General features: G+C 40.2%; 1 protein-coding gene across 5 annotated transcripts in view; it reads left to right on the forward strand.

Annotated features, from left to right (window-relative positions):
- Positions 1-22,362, forward strand: part of ABR (ABR activator of RhoGEF and GTPase) — a 235,276-nt gene that overhangs the window by 59,044 nt on the left and 153,870 nt on the right. The gene's annotated exons all lie outside the window — the stretch shown is intronic.

The raw sequence follows: 22,362 nt of genomic DNA on the forward strand, positions 1-22,362 counted from the left end.
TAAGAGGAAGCTCCATTGACATTTAAATTATTTGGTCAATCAATATGTATTGATTAAGAGGTAAACTTATTTGAAAATGAACTTATGGGGCAAATTTTAATTTTCATTATATTAAGGGGGCAAACTTATTGAAATATTATATTACTCAGGCACTATGTAATGTCAAATTGTGTAACATAAATAATTGTATCCAACATTAACAATCAGTTAATATTTTAAATATATATTCACATGTCCCCCATAATATAATACAGTACAATAATAGTGTCTCCTTAAAAAATAAATAAAAAAATGCCCCATAAGTTAATTAAAATTAATTTTGCAACTTAATAAATAATATTCTCCTCAAGAATTTAAATGTCAATGGTGGTTCCTCTTGTGTTCTGAAAGGCAAATTAGCTAAAAAAGAATGCAGTGTGAGCAGTCCCGCCACTCACAACCACCTCTTTTATTTTGACCTTTTGGGTGGATGTTTTTCAAACCCCAGCTTAGTAAATCCGGCGGTTTGTATGTTCGTCATTGTTAAAATCGGAATGGCGTGTTCCCCAGTGAAATCGCTTACCAAATATAGTGATAAGCTGGGACAGCACGTTTGCATGGTGACGCACATGCAGATTGCTAAGTAGTGTAAGGCTCCTCCTCCCCCAGGCCTCCAGAGTATTGATTCTTGGGTTTTGTATGTGGCCTCAATGGAATATCTCACAAGTGTCCTACGAGACAAGGTCTCCCATTTCCATAAAGTGTGGGACCCCTGGTACACCTTCTACTGCTCTCCTATGCCTGCTATCCAGTAAAAGGCTCCACAGGTTTATAACACAGGAGTTTTGTTTTTTTTGTTCCCTGATAGGCCCGCAGTTATGAGACTCCTTCAGACGTTCCCTACCCCCTCTTGGGGGACCCACCTACCTTTCTGTTTCGGTGTGGGCCCCGAAGGTGGATGTGCTTCCCGCCTCTCGGGGGCATATACAACTCTTCCTTCTCCGTTACTCCTTTCTGCTTTCCCCTTTCTTCGCCCCTGTCCCTTCCCCTCCCTTTTTCTTCTCCTCTCACCTTTCCTTTACCCGCAAATATAAAAACACAACATGTAGCTCTACTAGGCAGTAACATAGCCTTATTTTTTTTTTTGTTATTATTATTTATTTTGTATTATTTATTTTTTATTACAGCCTTCAAGAATGTTACATTGCCATTGTAATGACCACTGATTGCATTAAACTGATTCTTTACCCTTGTTACACTTATATTGTTATGCATGTTGTTGGCGAAAATAAAGAGGTTTTCTTAAAAAAAAATAAAAATAATAATTTCGGGATGGTAATTTGTAAAGTGGTGGTTTTGGAAAAATGTCAAATCTGGCCATTTTAATGGCGGTCTGGGCTTTAGCAAATTCGGCTGTTTTAACACGGCCCTTTAGTAAGTCTAGCCCCATGTTGTGTGTAATATATATATTATAATACAACAGATATATAGAATGGTTGAAGTGGGCTGGTATACAATTCTCCTACTGCCTTCATTGTAAAACTATATTGTTATCTACATTTTATCCAATTATCTGGAATCTATAATATGTGTACTAAATAAAATGTATTTTCAGTTCTGCAGTTGCCCCTTATCACTTGATGTACAGATGGGCCTCCATTTCTCAGCCAGTCATTTCTGAGTTTTCCTGTTAGGAAATGACAACTTGTGTATACTGTACTAACGCTTGTGTTTCACAGGTGGTTGTAGGAATATTACTGCTTTGTCCTTTTATAAGTGTTGTGCACTTTTGAACAAACCCTCCTCATCTAGTAGTGCTGCTCTTCATTGGTGATTGTGCATGGCCCCACCTAATTCCCTCAGTTACCTGTTTCCAGTCCCAAGAATAGGAGTAAAGATCTCCATATGTGTTATATCACGCCTGCCCGCACCAGGGTGTATAACTAATGCAGCATTTGGATGGACAGTCCACTGACTATCAGTGATATAACGGTACATATCACAGAACCCGTGGATGATCGGGATAGTCAGGGCTGGTATTGCTGTAGCTGCTGCCACTGGACCGACTACTGGTAATAGGTATCAGTGGTTGGGGACCCGAATCACTGAGTGTGAGTATAACAGGATGAGAAAGGAGTGAACAACTCATTTATACTAATGCACAAATATCACAGCTTTGTTGGCTGGCCTGCTCTGTGTTACGCTGACTTCCTTGTCGATATCACCTTGTCACTGCTGATACTTCATTTTTAGCAACTTCGACTTCCAACCATGATCATCAAAGTTTCTGTGAAACATTAGGCAACATTCCTCTTGGAAGCGCACTGTGTTCTCCTTTTAGCCGCTGTACTATATATAATAAGTGATGAGACAATGACCAGTATATTATATTTGTCTGAGCTTGTTGTGTTATTTTATGTTGTCTGTTATGCTTTATTTTATGTCTGCATGGTCCACTAAGATAAGATGAGAGATGAGGCTGATTACCACTTAGAATAAGTAATTTTATCCACTGACAGGTAGCTCCCTCCCTGTTTTGTGTGAAGGTAAATGGAGCATATTCTGTTGTTTTGACCACAACATTGTTTGGTTTTTGCCATAGTAGTTTTTCTAATCTGCTAATTCGCTGTAATATAAAAATCCCACAATATGGAGTTTAATTAAGAATGTACAAGTAAGGTAAACATGCATCTTTTAATCCTACAGTAGTATTTCCTATGTAGGTATAATGTTATATGTACTTTGGATGTGTCCCACAATCTACTTCTTAATGATGAGACTTATAATTGAGGAATAATGGTACCTGCATTTAATCTACAGCAAACTGACAACCTGAAAGTGAGGACTGAACGGTGTAATAATACTTAAAGCTTCTGGTCTGCGATATCAGAGTGTTTGCTCAGCATTAGAACCAATGTCTATAGGGACAATAAAATTAGGTCAGCAGCCTTCTCTGAAACTATTGCTAATAAGAAAGTGTGTATGTTATACCAGGAGTCCCGTGTCCGGCTAAACCAGTTACTGTTATTTTCTTATGTATTTCCCTGATGGGACCAACCCACCTCTTCTGGGTAGTTTGTTATTGTCTGTAAAGTGCTGACCTATATCCCAGTTTTGCACAGTGGGAAGATAACACAAGCATGGACTGATTACAGACAACTCTCCTAGCAGAAGGATCTGTAAATACAAAGCGCTTAAAAGCATAATGGAATAAGCATTGATAATCTCCTCTTCCGTTGTGTAATGAATATAACAACTTCTGTTAGTAACAGCGGAATTTCCAGGTGGGTCAGTTTACCAGGAATAGTGGTTAATATTCTAGAAGCATAATTATACAGGGGTGGGCAGGCCCTGATTATTCCCAGAGCTTACAATATAATGGATAAATTACTTAAATTGAATAAAACATTTGTAAATTGTCATTTTGTTATATTGTCCCTGCTGATTTGTCTGTATAATATCTATCATACGTCTTTGGTACCCTGTAAAGCTTTAGGAATAAGGCTGGGTGCACACTGCAATGTTTTCAGCTGATTATCGGGCCAATCACACGATAAATGATCGTTTGGCCTGATATTACATTAGTGTGTAAGCTGCAACGATGAACGATTATCGTCCCAAAGCACATTATATGGTTTCATTTGATTTTTAAATCGGCTAAAAATCTCGTTCAGCAATGGAACAATGTGAAACCGATTCTGCAGTGTGTATGTACTTAGCACCAGCAGTGTCCATAGATCTCTGTGGAGTGTGCACAGTCATGAACTTTTCAAACAATGGTTATTACAGATGAGGAGCTGAAGGTAAATCATGTAAAAATGTGTTTAGTGTGTACACATGAATCTGCATGCTGATCACGGCTTTGTTTTTTAAAAAAATTTTGGGGATCGTTTGTAAAATCATTAAGGATATCGCATTGGGAGAAATTTTGTATAATAGTAAGGCTGATGGTAGTATTATTGTTTGTTTATTTATTTAGTGCCATTATATTCATACAGCGCTGTACACAGAATATTTAATCACTCACATCAGTCCCTGCCCCACTGGAGCTTAAAGTCTAAATTCACCTACAACACACACAGACTAGGGTCAGTTTTTGTCAGAAGCCAATTAATCTACCAGTATGTTGTTGGAGTGTGGGAGGAACACAAACACAGGGAGAACATGCAAACACCACACAGATGGGTCCCGGATTGGAATCAACGGACATTGACCACTGCAGAAATGGTTGTAGTCAGCCAAGTGTCTGTTTGTACACTGTACTTATATATATATTAGTCTGTATTTCAGTCATGCAGTTAAGTAACAGCTTTGGCACCATTGTACATGTACCTTATATCTCATGCATATTAAGGCCTCATACCAACTGCCATTAGTTTTGTGTGAAATTTCTATTTTTACTCCAGTTTGGAGATCACCTAGGCTTCCCCAATGCGTTCATTCCAGTGAATGGAGCAGGAAGTGTTAGGTTAGTGTAGCGCTGCTGCAATGCTCCTGAGTGTAAGTAACATTGAGAATGTACATGGGGTGATTGGAAACAATCATTTACAAAGTCAGGCCCAGCTACATGTGATGTACTAGCCTTAAAAACATAATTCCTATGGGTGTTGGGCATCTAAGTATCTTCTTTAATACAAGTAATTGTATTCTATGCTCCGTCTGCATGGTGGAGAGAGTAGATGAACAGCGCTGGCTGTATGTAAATGCCCTGACTCAGAGTCAGAGATGCGTGTATGAGTGTTCCCCTTACGTCACAGCCGTGTGTGCGCTCGGGAGAGGAGCGTAGGTGACAATGAGGCCTGTCGTTCAAGTAGTCGGGTAATTTGCATATAGCTCTCATTGGTTTTTTTTCTACTCATTATCCTGGTGAAGGAGAGCATAGAAAAACAGTGAGTAACTGTATGTTTGTGTATATATATATATATATATATATATATGTATGTATGTATATTTTATCAAAAGCGACAAGGGGAAATAGTAAAACCTACTACATTTTGGAAACATTTTTTACTAAGATAACATTACTGTTGATGGCCACATGAGCGTGACCATGTTCCCTAAGATGACTTCTTTACTGACGCTCTGGAATGTGTCACTGCATTATGAGGGGACATTGTTCCTCTAGGCCCATGATCTTCCTACCTTCTCTGTGTGGAATTGAAGTTGTTTGATCTACCTGGTTTTTCTCTACATACACTATAACCTGGTCAAAAGATTACGTTTCCTTTCTTTAATTTCCCACGTCAAGTATACCAATATATTTAGTGCTTCTTTAAATATAAACCTAAAAGCAAAGCTTATGTATGTCACAATGATAAGCCAAGTATAAATGAAATGATGCTGCAGAACTATATTTGTGTTTAGAAGACAGTTGGTGTCTATTGTACATTTTATTTTATTCCTGTTTGCATATAAGCCGGTAAGGCTGTCAGTATGGGATCTTCTACAGACCTCTGGTCACAAATACATAGACATGTTTATTGAATGAGAACGAGCCACCGGGGAGACGTCTCTTGGTACATCTCTCTGTAGCCTTTATGATGTGTAATTCCCTGGAGTGTGCTGCAGCAGACAGTCATTGTCTGACCCGTGTCTAGTCTGATGGTCTTGTAATGTCTGAGTCTTGTGAAATAGCTGACAGGATTCTGCACACCTCACACAGTGTGTGTTCCATAATTATGGCAGGAGGCTCGTGGACCTCTCCCTCCCTTCCGCTAGCAGTGGTCTGAGGGTAGACTACATTCTTTAAAATGTCTACGTTTTATTTCCCAATGTATCGGATAAAAGCATTAGATTGATTCATGGTTTATTGATCAGAATCCGGTGGATGGTTCCATTTTGAGAATGATGCGCTGATTATTTTTTTTCTGACAGAAAATATGCTGAGCTGGAGATTGTTGGGGTAATAATGCCTCTGCCTGTCATATAAAACACTGGATAATGGCATTTTAAAACACGATTGAGAACTACTGAAAAGAAATCCCCACTTCCTGGACAACTGTAAATACAGATTTGAAGATTTGACTTTGGGCAAGCCTGACTTAATCTTGCCCGCTGTGTATCTAAAATAGAACCCCCCATTTCTCATGGGTACTGCTTCTGGCCACAACATGGCTGCCTCTATTGTGTCCAGATCACAGGTGCATTTTCAAACGTCCATTGATACATTTACAAAATTAAAAATTAAAGTGTTATTTTCGAAGAAATAACTTATTTGAAGACTATATAACTCCTCTAGCACAGTAATTCTTGCCTCTGAGTGTTTTAGTTTAAAACACTTTTGATTGGTCATGTACTACCTGTCAATCACCGTGACTGCTGCCATTCATTGTTATACAGGCTACCAGGTTCTCTGTTCACATTTGCAGTATGTTTTCATGAACCTAGGAAATGCATTAAATCCTTCTAATGTAAATGGCATTGTGATCCATATGATTTCCAGTAAATAAAAATGGTAATGATGATCAATTGTTATGATGAAGAATTCCTGATTGAAGTCTGATTGTGCTTTTTTCTTTTACCTTTCTCTGCCATGTGAAGCTCCATGAGATCTCCCCTTTCTATATTATTCATGTCTGCCTCATCAATTTTATTGCCATGTTGTTTTAATGGGAGCTAATTTGCCAGCAGCCAGTGTGTGTATGTGAGTTCATGTATGGCTGTGTGGAGAGAGCGTGCAGAGGTCATTGGCACAAAGTGTTCAGCTCCAACTTGGCTCCTTGCAGGGCCTTAGGTTATTGTTAATGGGCTGGAAAAGAAGGGGGCCGAATGCATGATTACGTTATTTAGGTTAATGGAGAACAGACATAGTGGCAGATGGCTGTAGCATGGTACATTCATTTTTTTTTGCATTGCAACTGCTTCAGATGATTACAGGAAGAGTTAAAATGTATTGTGTTTGAAGCCCTGATGTTAAAGCTTGTTCTGCAGTAATTGCAACCCAAGTCCTAATAAATAGTGCTGTATTCTGTTTGTTGCATTTATATGTATTAACCGGTGCTGTAAAACATAATTTTTATGTTGTGGGGTCTACAATACTTTGTGAACTCATTGTCTGCGCACAGCAAGTGATTTCACTGGTAACTGTGACATCCCTGAGGTAAGAAGCATATATTCAATGATTGGCTAGGTAGTAGTTTAGGCCACAAAATGGCTGCCCCGCGTATAAATGACCAGTGCACGTTAAGATATTTATTAAGTTGTTATACACAGGCATGTGTGTGGGTTGTATCCTGCTATCTGGTCACCACTTGGACAGTCCTGAACAGTATAGGACTTTTTATGAATTATGTAAATACTATAGTGTTAACCGAATGCGCTAATTTGGGAACTAGTACAGAGACTGTCAGTGATGTCTGTGTCCCTTAAGAATGTCCCTGGGGTGTCTATGTTCCATCAGGGTTAGTTATAAATGACCATTTAACAGTGTTCCGTGAATATGAAGTCCTATTAAGAAGGACATCACTGACTTAAGCAGGTCAGAACAGGTCAGCGGTGTTGCTGTAATTGTGAATCTGAGCAGTTCAAATGTACCTTTTATCTTCTCTAATGATGTTATGGTATATTACAGGCAGAGGGCAGTGTTCTCTGCTAAGAGGAATAAGTGCCTGATTGCTCTTGTACGATTGTGTGTACAGCTATTTATTGTATTCCATACAGTCAGATCCCTACAATTGTTGCAATCTCTGCATCTATTAGCACAAAGCAGACATTTCAGCATTTCACTACTTTGTTGGTCCCTGTTTACCCTTTTACGTATATATAACATGATGTACATGTATACAGATTTGTGACCATATAAAAGCACAAAGTAGTAGGCAGAGTGCTATTATACAGAACGCAGGAATAAGTAGACTTCTAATATCTGTCATTTACAGCTGACAGTGTATTTATTCCTATGAACCCAAGTGATGACATCAGAGCCCACAGATTATAAACAATGACATTAGAATTTACTGTTACTACAGATGTTATTTACAGAACTTTAGAAATTATCATTGGTTGTTTTTATAGGTAATGTATATTATGTATGTTCATTTGAGTATTGTTAGTAAATCAGACTGTATCAGATTGATATTTCTGCAATTAAAATGTATGTAATCGGCACATTCAGATTGGGTAGTGAATGTGCTCCCCTTTCCTTATCCCTGGTGTGAAGAATCGGTGTGCACTGCCCCCACCAGTGTGCGCTGCCCCCACCAGTGTGCGCTGCCCCCACCAGTGTGCGCTGCCCCCACCAGTGTGCGCTGCCCCCATCAGTGTGCGCTGCCCCCACCAGTGTGCGCTGCCCCCACCAGTGTGCGCTGCCCCCATCAGTGTGCGCTGCCCCCACCAGTGTGCGCTGCCCCCACCAGTGTGCTACGTTTATGCCCCAGCAGCTCATGAGCCCGAGGATGGAACCTGTGTAGTGAAACCAGAAAATCACACCTTGCAGTAGGTCTTCGGCTCAATTATTGCTGCGGCCATAACAGGAACACTGAGTGGTAGCAGCGGAATAGGTAAGAGGTGGTAGGAAAGACTTCTGTCCATGTCTGACAGACAAAATCACAATAAGATACAGACAGTGACGGTCAGTGCCTCGGCCTTGTGCTTTTTCTGTGGTCACCAATCTGGAAATGACTAATACTCTTGTTATTTACAGTAGTGATAGATTGACACATATATAGTATATCACTATCCTCCTTTATAGTGCCAACATAGTATAATGCAGCACTGTATAATATGTTACTATTATTCGGGCACAGCTGTCCCTGGCTCAGTAGAGTTTACCATCTACTTTCCATACCATAGGCAGACAAATACAAACCAGGGCCCATATAGTAGAACAATATGTTACCTACTCTTCTGCTTGTGGAATGTGAGAGGAAATACTGTGAGAGCCCCACAAATACTGTGAGAGCATACAGATCCCCAGCAAATAGCATCCTGAATTTTTACTTGTTGTTTATTTTAATATATTGGAAATGCGAAGACATGTGAAATCTATACTACTGCTATATCTGGCCTCATAGCATTGTATGCCGCTGTGTTCTACTTCTATACTACTGGTTTTGGATTAAAGAGGTTTTGAATAATTTCTCAGCTATCTGAATATTTGTATAGCGTGTGCTAGGTCTTTGTTCAGTTAATGAGGTTGTCCTGGGATGGTTTCTAATGTTCTTCATGCAATTACATTGCTTTCTGAGATACTGCCTTACATCAAAGCGTGATGTGGTCTGTCTTCCCTGCACGCAATCCCTGAATACCAAACATTGGAGCAGCTTTCAGTATAATGAGATTTCATACAGAGCAGTGAATCTATCCACGATGCTCCTGTGTCTGATAGGTACACGTTAAGTGACACCTATCGCTTGCACACAGGAGAAGCAGCCAGTTTAGGAGCTGAACCATCATTCATGAGAATACAGGCTCTCTATTCGCTAGGAGCGTGTGACATCACTGGTCTCGTCTCATTGATGGCACTGTTACACAGTTGTTTGATAAGCAATATATATAAGAGAACGCAACTTAAGGCCACAATATAACAGCAGCCTCTGCACAAGTGGAGAAAACTATTATACCTATAAAATACAGAGGGCCTGGAATCTATATTGGAGAAATGGTGTGTTTAGTGTGAATTTGCAATGCAGGTGATAGAGATGGATCTATATAAACTGCTGATTCTGCACCAGTAGGTGGTGCTGTAGATCTCTACAATCATTGTGTACCAAGTGAAAGTGCATTATTATTAGGGCTGTGTAAATGTTCGTGCTATATTTGTGGACATAAGTGTAATAGGTTTTACTTAATTGGATTACACATTTTTACTTGTAGTTTTAACCCTTGGGAAATATGTTTTGAAAATATATAATTTAATGATGACTCCACCCTTAAGAGTTCTAAAAGAGCAATATAATTTTCAAGTCTCCCTACTTAGAGGGAGTGCATGCGACCCTTATCACAAAAACCTGGAGTCTAGAGCAGGTAGGTATCCTTCTGTTGGTAATATCTGTGTGTTGGGGCTTGGTGAGTAATAGTACTGATGATTTATCTGTAATAATCCTGATAAGTAGTGGCAATAATGGTACTGCTGTAAGAGGGATCCTGATGAGTTATAGTACTGATGGTACTGCTGTAAGAGGGATCCTGATGAGTTATAGTACTGATGGTACTGCTGCAAGAGGGATCCTGATGAGTTATAGTACTGATCAGCTGTAAGAGGGATCCTGATGAGTTATAGTACTGATGGTACTGCTGTAAGAGGGATCCTGATAAGTTATATATAGTACTGATCAGCTGTAAGAGGGATCCTGATGAGTTCTAGTACTGATGGTACTGCTGTAAGAGGGATCCTGATGAGGTATAGTACTGATGGTACTGCTGTAAGAGGGATCCTGATGAGGTATAGTACTGATGGTACTGCTGTAAGAGGGATTCTGATGAGTTATAGTACTGATCAGCTGTATGAGGGATCCTGATCAGTTATAGTACTGATCAGCTGTAAGAGGGATCCTGATGAGTTATAGTACTGATGGTACTGCTGTAAGAGGGATCCTGATGAGTTATAGTACTGATGGTACTGCTGTAAGAGGGATCCTGATGAGTTATAGTACTGATCAGCTGTAAGAGGGATCCTGATGAGTTCTAGTACTGATGGTACTGCTGTAAGAGGGATCCTGATGAGTTCTAGTACTGATGGTACTGCTGTAAGAGGGATCCTGATGAGGTATAGTACTGATGGTACTGCTGTAAGAGGGATCCTGATGAGTTCTAGTACTGATCAGCTGTATGAGGGATCCTGATGAGTTATAGTACTAGTGCTTCTGCTGTAAGAGGGGATGCTAATGAATTATAATGCTGCAGAGCAGGATTTTGCATGTATGTTTTGGCTGTGCGGTAAGATGTGTAATATGTGTCTTGTATGCATGTATCAGATATGGAACCTGAATGGTTCTCTTTGCTACAAGCATACCATCATTCAATGAACCATAGTCTCATCGCCACCAATGTTCCGTTATTTCTTATTAACCCCTTTCCTATAATCTGCTTTGGTCAATTTTGCTATGTGCTCTGCCATCGCGTCTCTCCGGGGTGATTAATAATCTGTCAGTGAGCATCCATCTCCCGTCCGTTCACCTCTGTCAGAAAACCGTGGAGGGGAGACAGACAGAGGCCCATGTACACAATCCCTATGTGGAGATACTCTACAGAGTGTAGTAAGTTTCACACATACAACCATAGTGAGGTCTTGGAGATTGCAGTGAAGCATATCCTGGGAAGTTAGAGGCAAAATCAAATGGTAACAAATGCAGTTGTGCAAGGTGTGTGTTCTGTATATGGAGAATATAGCAGAAAGTACCCTCCCCCACTAGGAAAGTTGTATTCCATGAACATATATATACAGAAAAAGACTGTTGTGTGACATCACAGGAGTGTGTACCTTGCATCCTCTTCTGGAAAGCTCAGAAAAGGACCTGTCATCTACTCCCACATAATTACCACACGTTCCCATAATGCTCCCAGCCCCTATCGAGAGAGCTGCTGCACCCACCATGCTCTGTCTCACTTATGAATATTACATGTACAAATACCTTGCAATTAGACTCTAGTTATCTCATTCAGCCTTCATGGACATTAGCCACCCACTTAAATATGTTTGTGCTCTCCTTATTAACCCTTCCTCTGTAACATGCTCCTGCAGCACTACACATAAGGCATTGAAACCTTGATCTGTCCACTGAGAGATGCTAAAAAAAAATATTACAAAAGGTTTCCTTTTCTCCCGCAGAAATAGAGGTGAATTCAGGACACGTTTGAGAATGAATCTCTCAAATTACTAATCAGCAGCTTAGTAGCACGTTAAATTTAATTTCCGCACATGTACAAAGGTGTAGGAAAGCCTGTGTGATGTGATTCTGACACAGTATCATCTCTGAAACCCTGGCACAGGTAACTGGAGACTCATTAGGATTTATCCAGTAGACAAACGTTCCCTTTAATACTGCACTACCACTTACTTGATACATTTTGCTAACCGTTTTCTTCCCCTTCCCAGAGTACTGGGAGAAATAGTTGTATGGAGTATCCCCCCGGAGCCCCAGCTAGGGCAGGCTTGGTTAACCTGTGGCACTCCAGGTGTTGTGAAACTACAAGCCCCAGCATACCCTTCTAGCTATATATTGGCAAAGCATGCTGGGGCTTGTAGTTTCACAACATCTGGAGTGCCACAGGTTAGCTAAGCCTGGGCTAGGGTATGAAGAGGTTATTAAAAATTATTGGGTAGGTGGTAGTTCAGCTTTAAAGTGGAAGCAAGTTCAGATTTCCATGGGGCATGCTTACAGTTCTATTTAGTATAATAAATTGCAGCAATTCACAGGTTAATTATAAAGGCGCTGTCCCATCACCCTATGACATTTAGTCCCAGCTTATCCCAGCCTAAATTCTGGAATATGGAGTAGAGATTCTTGAACCAGCAACACATGTTTGTTTGTTTTTTATAGATTTTTAGGTAGGAAAAGAGGTTTTTTTTGAAGCCCCAATCTTAAACCTCTTTGCCAATAAAAAAGAGATTTGGTGTACAGAGAAAGAAACATGGTCCATAAGACAAGGGTTAAGTCCGATATCTTCAGTGTAACAAGTTTGTAAACATTCTACATATAAAGATATTTTTATGATAGGTAGCCCTTCTCTAAAGCATCAATAGAAATAAAATCATAGTCAAAGAGAATGAGACTGGATTTAAAACCGTTGTATTTAGATGGTGTTCAAATAAAGACTTCCAAATGCAGGTTAAACAATAATAGCCAATGTGTGGAGTAATACATGCTGAGCCCATGTTTTGTCATCTTCTGCCTGTATACATCTGGGTGTATGGACTCTGCTACCTGTATACATCTGGGTGTATGGACTCTGCTGCCTGTATACATCTGGGTGTATGGACTCTGCTGCCTGTATACATCTGGGTGTATGGACTCTGCTGCCTGTATACATCTGGGTGTATGGACTCTGCTGCCTGTATACATCTGGGTGTATGGACTCTGCTGCCTGTATACATCTGGGTGTATGGACTCTGCTGCCTGTATACATCTGGGTGTATGGACTCGGCTGCCTGTATACATCTGGGTGTATGGACTCGGCTGCCTGTATACATCTGGGTGTATGGACTCTGCTGCCTGTATACATCTGGGTGTATGGACTCTGCTGCCTGTATACATCTGGGTGTATGGACTCTGCTGCCTGTATACCTATATACATCTGGGTGTATGGACTCTGCTGCCTGTGTACATCTGGGTGTATGGACTCTGCTGCCTGTGTACATCTGGGTGTATGGACTATGCTGCCTGTATACCTGTGTACATCTGGGTGTATGGACTCTGCTGCCTGTATACCTGTATACATCTGGGTGTATGGACTCTGCTGCCTGTGTACACCTGAGTGTATGGAGACTCCATTTAGGGATCCATTAATCGTCTTATTTCATTCATAATCACAATATTATGTCTTGTATATTCTGCTGGTTATTAGTTGGGAGTTCCATGTAAGTGTATATGGTACCTTGGCTGTTTGAAAGGTCTTAGGATCTTGTATTATATACATTCATTTGAGGTTGGCATAATACTAACTGTGACTCTCTATTGTAACTTTGTTCAATAACTTGTCATGAGAAAGCACATGTGACCTTTCAGACAGCAGCATAGTGCTCCTCATCCCCTCATTGTCCAGTTATAGTGCTGTGATTGCCAATCTGCAGCCAGGCTGGCAGGCTCAGAGTGTGTAATAAGTCAGTTAATGCGTTTATACCGATGAGCAGCTTCTATGTGTTTGTTTTATTGAGTTTAATTGGATTTCTTGAGGGTTGTTGGTATCTCTTCTTGCTGAAAAGGATTACTAAACATTTAATACGATTTTACTGTATAATCTGTCTGCAGAATACAGAACAGGCGCAGACTTCCTTAATTAACAAATAAAACTTAGTGCATCATGATTCTGTGTTTTCACATCGTCCTACATAAATGTACAACTTATATTGCAGTTTCAGGTTTTCTAGTGGTGAAGAGGTACAAACAACGTTAATGACAGCAGCTGCAGAACCTATTTTTAAATGGAATTGTTAATGATGAGTGATAGGCCTTGCAAGTCTCTGGAAGACCATTATCTTATAAGGCGAGAAACATGCAAATCTCCTCAAAGTTGGGGGTAATTTTCCTGCTGCCTGCCAGGCGCTTCACGTACTGTTAGTGTCCTGCTAATCTGCTGATGCTGTTCAGTTTGCAGGTTGAAAGCACTATAGCTAATGGGAATGGCTATAATTTATTGGCAAGTTCCTAATGTTCTGTGCTCTCCCCTGTGGTGGAAAACGTTGAAGGAACACTGCAGGCAGGTCATACTCTGGCAGGGGATGTGTAGCTTATAATGGCCATGTACTGAATGTACCAGAATTTGCCACTGTGAATGTGCTGGACAAGTGTTGGTTTTTTTTTTAATTGATGAAAGATTGAAGCTGAAGACCTCTGTGGTTATGGGGTTATGTTGTTGGTGAGATTCCTATGTATATACATGCATCTTTTACAGCATTTTCTCATGGATAACAGAGGCATCTGTGCTGTTTACAGTGTTCTATTCCCCAATGAGGAGCGTACTGCAAGAGCCTGTTGCCATGGTGACAGAAGCCTGGTTAATAGAAAGATCAGCATGCCTGTTTATAGTAAGAGACCAGATATGCTAAGCAGCAGTTCTGGGCAGGACTTTTCTTGGTGACTTTGATGTGTTGTCAAAAAAACAAATAAGCAGGGTGATGTAAGGCTGAGAAAATGGCATTGTTATATTGGAGACTGATCTAGCACAGTGGCGTAGTGGTTAGCACTTCTGCCTCACAGCACTGGGGTCATGAGTTCGATTCTCAACCATAGCCTTATCCGTGTGGCATTTGTATGTTCTCCCTGTGTTTGCGTGGGTTTCCTCCAGGTGCTCCGGTTTCCTCCCACACTCCAAAAACATACTAGTAGGTTAATTGGCTGCTATCAAATGGACCCTAGTCTCTCTCTGTCTGTGTGTGTGTGTGTGTGTATGTTAGGGAATTTAGACTGTAAGCTCCAATGGGGCAGGGACTGATGTGAGTGAGTTCTCTGTACAGCGCTGCAGAATTAGTGGCGCTATATAAATAACTGATGATGATGATCTATGTGATGGCTGCAGATAGATTCCTGAGTGCCAGTCACAGCATAATGCTACATTAACTGTGTCCTGCTCCCTAGTAGAGTCCTGTCACTGTGACGTTTATACCTTATCTCGCCTAAAGTGGCAGTGATTTGCCAACATCTTTGAAATGGTTTGTAATTTGCTGTAACAGTCTTTATGAATGCTATAAATTAACACTTTAATGTCCTAAAACTTGTGCCATTCCCGCATAGAATGTTACAGTATAACACAGTAGGATGGTTCTTACAGATTTTGGGACTACTGTGAACACTATCTGTTATCTATATTCTTTATTTATAGACAGCACTGTGGCATAGAGGTTAACATTGCTGCCTAATAGCGGTGGGTTCATGGGGTTAGATTCTGGCCAGGACCATATCTGAGCTTTGGTATGATCCCCACATGTTTGTGTAAGTTTCCTCTGGGTGCTCCGGTTTCCTCCCACAGTCCACAGCTGTTAGGTTAATTGGCTTCTGACAAAATGGATCTGCGTTTGTATGTGTGTCTCCAATGGGGCAATAACTGATGTGAATGATTACAGATTCTCTGTACAGCACTGCATAACATGATTGGAGCTGTGATAATAATAATTTATTTGAAGTATGCCTGTAACCTTGGAGGCAGCCATTTTGTTATTTATAAGTAGATCAGCTGCAATTATGTTTCATCCTTCCATCTGTCATATTGCTGTTCCTTGTGTGAAATGTTTGTACCATTAGGAAGAGACTGTCAGGGACACAAAGTGCAGTGTTCCCCCCCCCCCCCCCCCCAGCACCTATTTCCCGGGTGCTCCATCCGGCTGGTTTTACTTACCACCCGGCTCTTGGAGCTCAACAGAGTCCTATGATGATAGAATAAACCATAGTTTTTCCTATTATAACAGTCACTATGTGACCACTACAGCCAGCAGTGTGTGTTAGACCACTGACCACCAGTCCTGGCAGGTGTGGGCAATAACCTCCAACATTTTTCATTATATTGCAAAGTATTACAACTGCCTCCATCCGGCTACTTCTTAATGCCACCCGGGTCGCAAAATTTTCTGGGGATAACATTGAAGTGAGACCAAAAAAACAATAGCTGCCATATGTGAGCATTGCGAGAGGAAATGAATGGAACTAGATGATAACATTAATTTTCTGAAACTCCTTTATTTCTTTGAGTTTTTCATAACAAAAGAAAAATATTTATATGTTAAATATTCAATAATTTGAGCGTCGATACAGGCCAGTTTGGCCAATAGTGACCAAATTACCCAACAGCATATGTGGGCCTAGCTTTCTCTCCAGTCAGCCAGGACATAATGCAAATGTCTGGCTGCCATGGGTCTCTGTGTTTCCAAAGGCAATGGCTTATGGCAGCAGTCCTGACTGCCTTGATGCCTTGGCTAGTAAAGGGGATGTGTGCATAGATTTGATCATAAAACTCATTTGTCTTCGTTGAACTGTTAGGCTGGGTACACACTACATAAAATTTCTCCCAATGCGACATCTTTAACAATTTTGCCAACGATGGGGAGAAAAAGTCCCAATCAGCATGCCGATTCATGTGTAGACACTATACACGTTTTACATGATTTATTTTAAGATTTGAGCTCTTTATGTGTCATAATCTTCACCTCTATAAATTCTGAGTCTGCACACTCCATATAGATCCATGGACACTGCCGTTCACGAGTGCGTGCACACTGCAGAATCGGAACGTCATTGAACGAGAATTTTAGTTTGGTTTAGAAATGAAATGAAACGATATGATGCGCTTTGGGATGATAATTGTTAATCATTGCAGTGTACACACTAATGCGATATATCGGGCCGAACGGTCGTTCATCATCTGATTGGCCCAATAATTGGCTGCAAAACCCTGTAGTGTGTACTCAGCCTTACAGTGCAAGCCAATAAATAACAGACCCATTTTTTGTAGGACCTCCATTTTACTTTATGATCTCTCTGCATCCTGGTCTCCCTGTGCCTCAGGATAAGATATGACACAAATATACCGATAATTGCTATATTTTACTTTATTTTGATAACAATCGTTAATGTTTAGAGAAGAATATAACAGACTCGGCATTGTGTTCTTTAATGTTTTTTATTACTATATATATATATATATATATATATATATATATATATATATATATATATATATATATATATATATATATATAGTACAATGGTGTAACTGGCACATGCGTATTATGTTCTCCAATTTGTTGCCTCTCTGGTAATCTGACTTTGATTCTCCTGTTACCATGACAATTTGTGATAATTATATAAATTATATATGACAACTGTTCTTTTATCGTTTTCTTTTTGTAAATGTTTGGACTTCTTCAATAAAAAAAAAGTTGGGGAGAAATCTTACGAATATTCACCTTGTTTTGTTCCTTTAGTAGTTCAGGCCTATGGGAGGCTGGAACAGGCTAGTATGCGTTCCTGTAAAGGTCAAGCCTAGATTGTACTGTGCCAGCGCGTGATGTGCTGCTCTACTCATCCCTTTTGTAATAAGGCCTTAGGACAACAGCAGTGTTGATTTTAACACAATAAGACACTTCTGGGTTTTCACTCTAAAGCCTTTCCTGAGCAACAAGATAGGCAAAATATCACATATTTCCTCTATTTACAAAGTTGTTCCTTTCATTAACACTTCACCCAGCTGGATGTTTTATTTCTATTTATTTTATTTATTTTTAAAAGCACCATAGGTGTGTCTAACTTCATGTCTAGGAGCATAAAAAAATGAATCAATTTTTTCACACCTGTATTTAGTGATTTGTTTTTTTAAAGGTTGGTGGTGGTTTCATGGCTTCATATCGTTAAATCACTCCGTCCTATCACAGAGGCGTGATGAAGCTGACGAAACGTTGGTTGCATCCATATATTGTATACATGTATGTACATATAAAAGCTGGTCTAGACGTAAATGCTTGATGGTTGTCTCTCATGTACAGAGAAGTATTGAGTTAAAATAGGGGAAAGGTTAAATAATGAGTATAACCACTGTTTGACGTTAATTGATCTATAATACGTGTAAAAGGATGTGCATACGGGTCTGATTAATATACATTAAATAACTGCAGTGGTTATACTTCTACCACACTTGATTTCATCCCTCTGTAGCAAGTTGCCATGTTGAGAGGTGGGATGCTTCACTAACAGAGCAGACTCAGAGTGACTGACAGCTTGGTAGTCTTGTTTTATGTGGATTGGGGGATTCATACACAGCGGCAGGGCCAATGATATCACAGTAAATCAAGCGCCTGCAGTCTGCACTCTTTAATCTATATCGGCTCCCATCAGGACATAGCCCTAGACATATGAAAGGTAATGGAGTGGTGGCAGGTAATAGGCTACCCTGAAAACATTGTATTTTACCATCTTATTTAATATCTGAAAATGTCCAGTTTGGGGTTTAGCGGTCCTTTATAAGTTGCATATGAAGCCTGAAGATTGTTTGTATTTTGCTGCTCTCGCCTCCCAGAGACTGAAACAAATTCATTATTATTTCAATAAAGCATTTTTTCTCTTTTGCTTTTAATATAAAATTCTTTATTTTATTTTATTTTATTTTTTTTTAAATTATTTTTTATTGAAAGTGAATTTGGAAGCCCAAACCGGGTTCCCAGTTCCACTGCACATGTGTGAACCAGCAAACGCTGACTAAGTGGCAAGAGTCTTCTCACCGCTACCAACCAGTATCGTCAGGCATCGGGCTAACGCGCATTTTCAAAGTGACTTGTACCAGTTGAAAGCAACAAGTGCTGTGTGTGGGGAAAGGGTTTCTATATTGCTCCCTATTAAAGTCACACAAACACGAATTGGGTCATTAGTGTTTAAAGTATAACCTCCACACAGGCCCCTGCCTAAGTCTATGCTGCAGCTCCACTGGGTGAAATTCACCACAATGATACCCACAGAATGTATTATGTTTGACATCCTTAAACTCTTCCTGAGTAATTGATGACTGGACAATCTCAACATTGTCCATATTTCCCACATTGGCCCTATCAGCATGTAGTGTGGGTTATGCGAGTCATCCTATGGAAGCGGAACAATACTGTGGTCACATGTGATATTTGTTATCTCTTCAGTGCTGGAACAGGGACAGTGGTTATCTAATTGGGTGTCACATGGTTGCTGCTGTGCAATAGTTGGCAGGAAAGGTCACATTGATTTCAACCACCAAAAATAGATACTGGTATAGATTAACTTTAATAATGACACGTAGTTCACGCTCTGCTGAAATGCTCTACGTGCCATCTATAAAACGTTTATAAGTGGGTGCTGCTGATGTCATTGACCCCATTACACATGATAGTGTTAATAACACGAAAATTGCCCATAAAATGGCCTTGTAGATTAATGGTTTCAAGTGGCCGTCAGTTTGTGACTTTCTGCCATGACTTTGGCTACACAGAACGACACGACTGTGAATGTATATTATAAATACTGTGAATGTATACTATAAATCTCTTTGTCTCCGCAGGGCAGAGCACTATTGTGCTGTGTCAGATACCTTTGTTGATAATTGCGTAGGACTTGGCTTATTTATTGATTCCCATAAATGCAGACCTTAGTAGTAGCCCTGGAGTTAGATAAATATCACATCTCAATGGTAGGATGATCCTTACACAATTACAGCTACAACCCCCCTAGTTGCTCTTTAATTAGTCTCTCTTTCTCAGATGTCACTATGTTTTAAAAACAAAACCACTGATACCAAATCAGATCAATGCGTTGGGCTGGCCATGTAGATGGTTGATCAATAGTCTTTGTGTAGACTCCTCAGTTTTTCAGTCTGTCATTCGATATCAAAACTAATCTCAGTAATATCATACTTGACAACTTTATGTTGGGAACATCCGGGAGTTCCTGGGGGGCAGGAGGGGTGTATGGGCCGTGGGGGTGGGGCTTCACGATTCATGTCATTTAGGCCCCACCCCCAGTGTCTTTTTACAGCTGTAAAAAGACCCAAAACAGGCATTACATCACTGGGGGCAGGGCCAAAATGACGCGATTCCCAGAGAATCGCGTCATGCCGGCTCTAATCTGCCCACTTCACTAGTGAAGTGGGCAGGTGCGGTAGAGCTGCCATCTCTCCCGGGATTCGGGAGTCTCCCAGACATTCTGGGAGAGTTGGCATGTATGGCTAATATTCATATATTATAGTTTCTACATCTAATAGGATTTAGCTCATTGAGGCTGTAATTGCTCGTCCCATCACCCATCCTTTCCATACTTTCTCTCCTCACCTGTCCAAATCATTCAGTCCAGTATTTTAATACTATAAATCCCTATATATCGAGAGCAAAAGCAAAATTCACTATAAACATACCTCCCAATTGTCCTGATTTCAGCGGGGCAGTCCCGATTTTAGGGCGCCAGAGGACATGTTTGTATGGGAATGTTGGAGGAAGGGAGGTATCTAATGGGCAGCCGAGCCCTTTACCCCTCCACCCCAAGTGCATCATGGCCACGCCCCCTTCTGGGGACAGACATGTGAAAAGGGTATGTTATAACTGTACAAATGAGTCATCCTTAGTTTAGCTAATATATAGGAAAAACATTTACAATTGGTCTGATGATTAACATAGTAAATACCTCTGCTCATGAAAGGGTAGGAGAACCTTGCAGTACATGGCTTTTATATTTAAAGAACATTTTGTGTCCATAATCTGGATGAAATTCATTTATATGTATTTTAAATGAAGGATACTGTTATACTGCCACCAATTGTTAATATGTTGGATGGAAGCAAGTTCTAAACACACAGTCAGCAAGATGAAACATTATTGATATCCTGACTGGCTTTCAGTCAGTTGTCTCAGTTGTCTTTCCCTTGAGCTGAATCACCAACTGTTTGTGAGGGACAGACGCACTTTTTAAAAGATTGCTAAAAATGTAAAAGAAAATGTTGTGGATTATGAACCACTCTTAGGGGTGCACATGTTCTCAAATTGGTCTCCCAATAATTAACATAAAATGAATTTGCCTGTAACCAAGAAAGTATATAGTTAGGCTATGGGTCTGTATTGCTGCCCACACAAATACATACATCCTTGCACTTGCATGTTGATTTTCATGGCAAAATATGCTTACAAAGAATAAGAATGTTTCCTAAATTTAAAGCAGCAGTCGCATAAAAATGAGGTGTGTTTTTTTAGCAGACTGTAATAAGAATCTTGTTTAATATCCATTTTCCTTGTTTTTTTTACTTCAGTCTGCTACTCATGATTTCTAATTATGCAGTTTCCAGTGTGTCATATTATTACCATGGCAACCACAGTTACATGGCACATGTAGTGAGCAAAGAGTTTTTGGAATGCACCTCTGAGCTCTGCCTGCACTGTGCATTGTGAAAGCATCACCCCATGACCTCCCTGCCTTCATTTGGCTTGCTGAGAGGTATGTGACTGCCAGGCATATTGGACTCCAGAGAGATTTTGAAAAGGAGATAATTATTTGTAGAAGGCTGTCTAAGATAATAGATGCATGCTTGAACTTGCTATTTAAGGAAAATAACCTCATAAATGGGATTGTTGCTTTAGGAGGACTTAGTATTCTATGGGGGTATTCAATTGTTCATCCGGACCTCCGGAAAACTCGCGCTCTAAAACTATTACCGTTAATACGGTAATTACTCGCTGAATTACTGTATGAACGGTTTTTAAGCGCAATTTTACCGTATTAACGGTAATAGTTTTAGAGCGCGAGTTTTTTGGCCGTCAAGCCGAACAATTGAATACCCCCCTTAGAGGCATATTCAATTGTCGGCGGGATCACAGAAAATCCCGCCGCGGAAAAACTAATACATGGAATACGGTAATTTGTAGCTGCGGCTCAGGGAGCTGCGAGTTGTTTTTCCGCGCACAATTACCGTAATATCGGTAATCGTGCGCGGACCGCAGGATTTTCGGCAATCCCGCCGACAATTGAATACCCCCCTTAGTGAAGATTCGCCTTTGCCATTTGTACAAATTTTTAACTTTGAGAAAGTGTAATATTTATGGTGTATTGTTCGGGCAGCCCATTGTGTATGTGATAGGGAACCAGTAACTTCCAGTACATAATGGGGATTTAAGTACATGCTCTCCTGAGGAAAACACGGCCTCTTGTGTTTCTTAAAAAATCTGAATTTCTAGGCACCTCATAAATGAATAATTAATGGTAATGAATAATCTAAAATAAATGGTTAAAATAAACA

The sequence above is a fragment of the Mixophyes fleayi genome, chromosome 2, assembly GCF_038048845.1.
Source record: "Mixophyes fleayi isolate aMixFle1 chromosome 2, aMixFle1.hap1, whole genome shotgun sequence".
NCBI lineage: Eukaryota > Metazoa > Chordata > Amphibia > Anura > Limnodynastidae > Mixophyes > Mixophyes fleayi.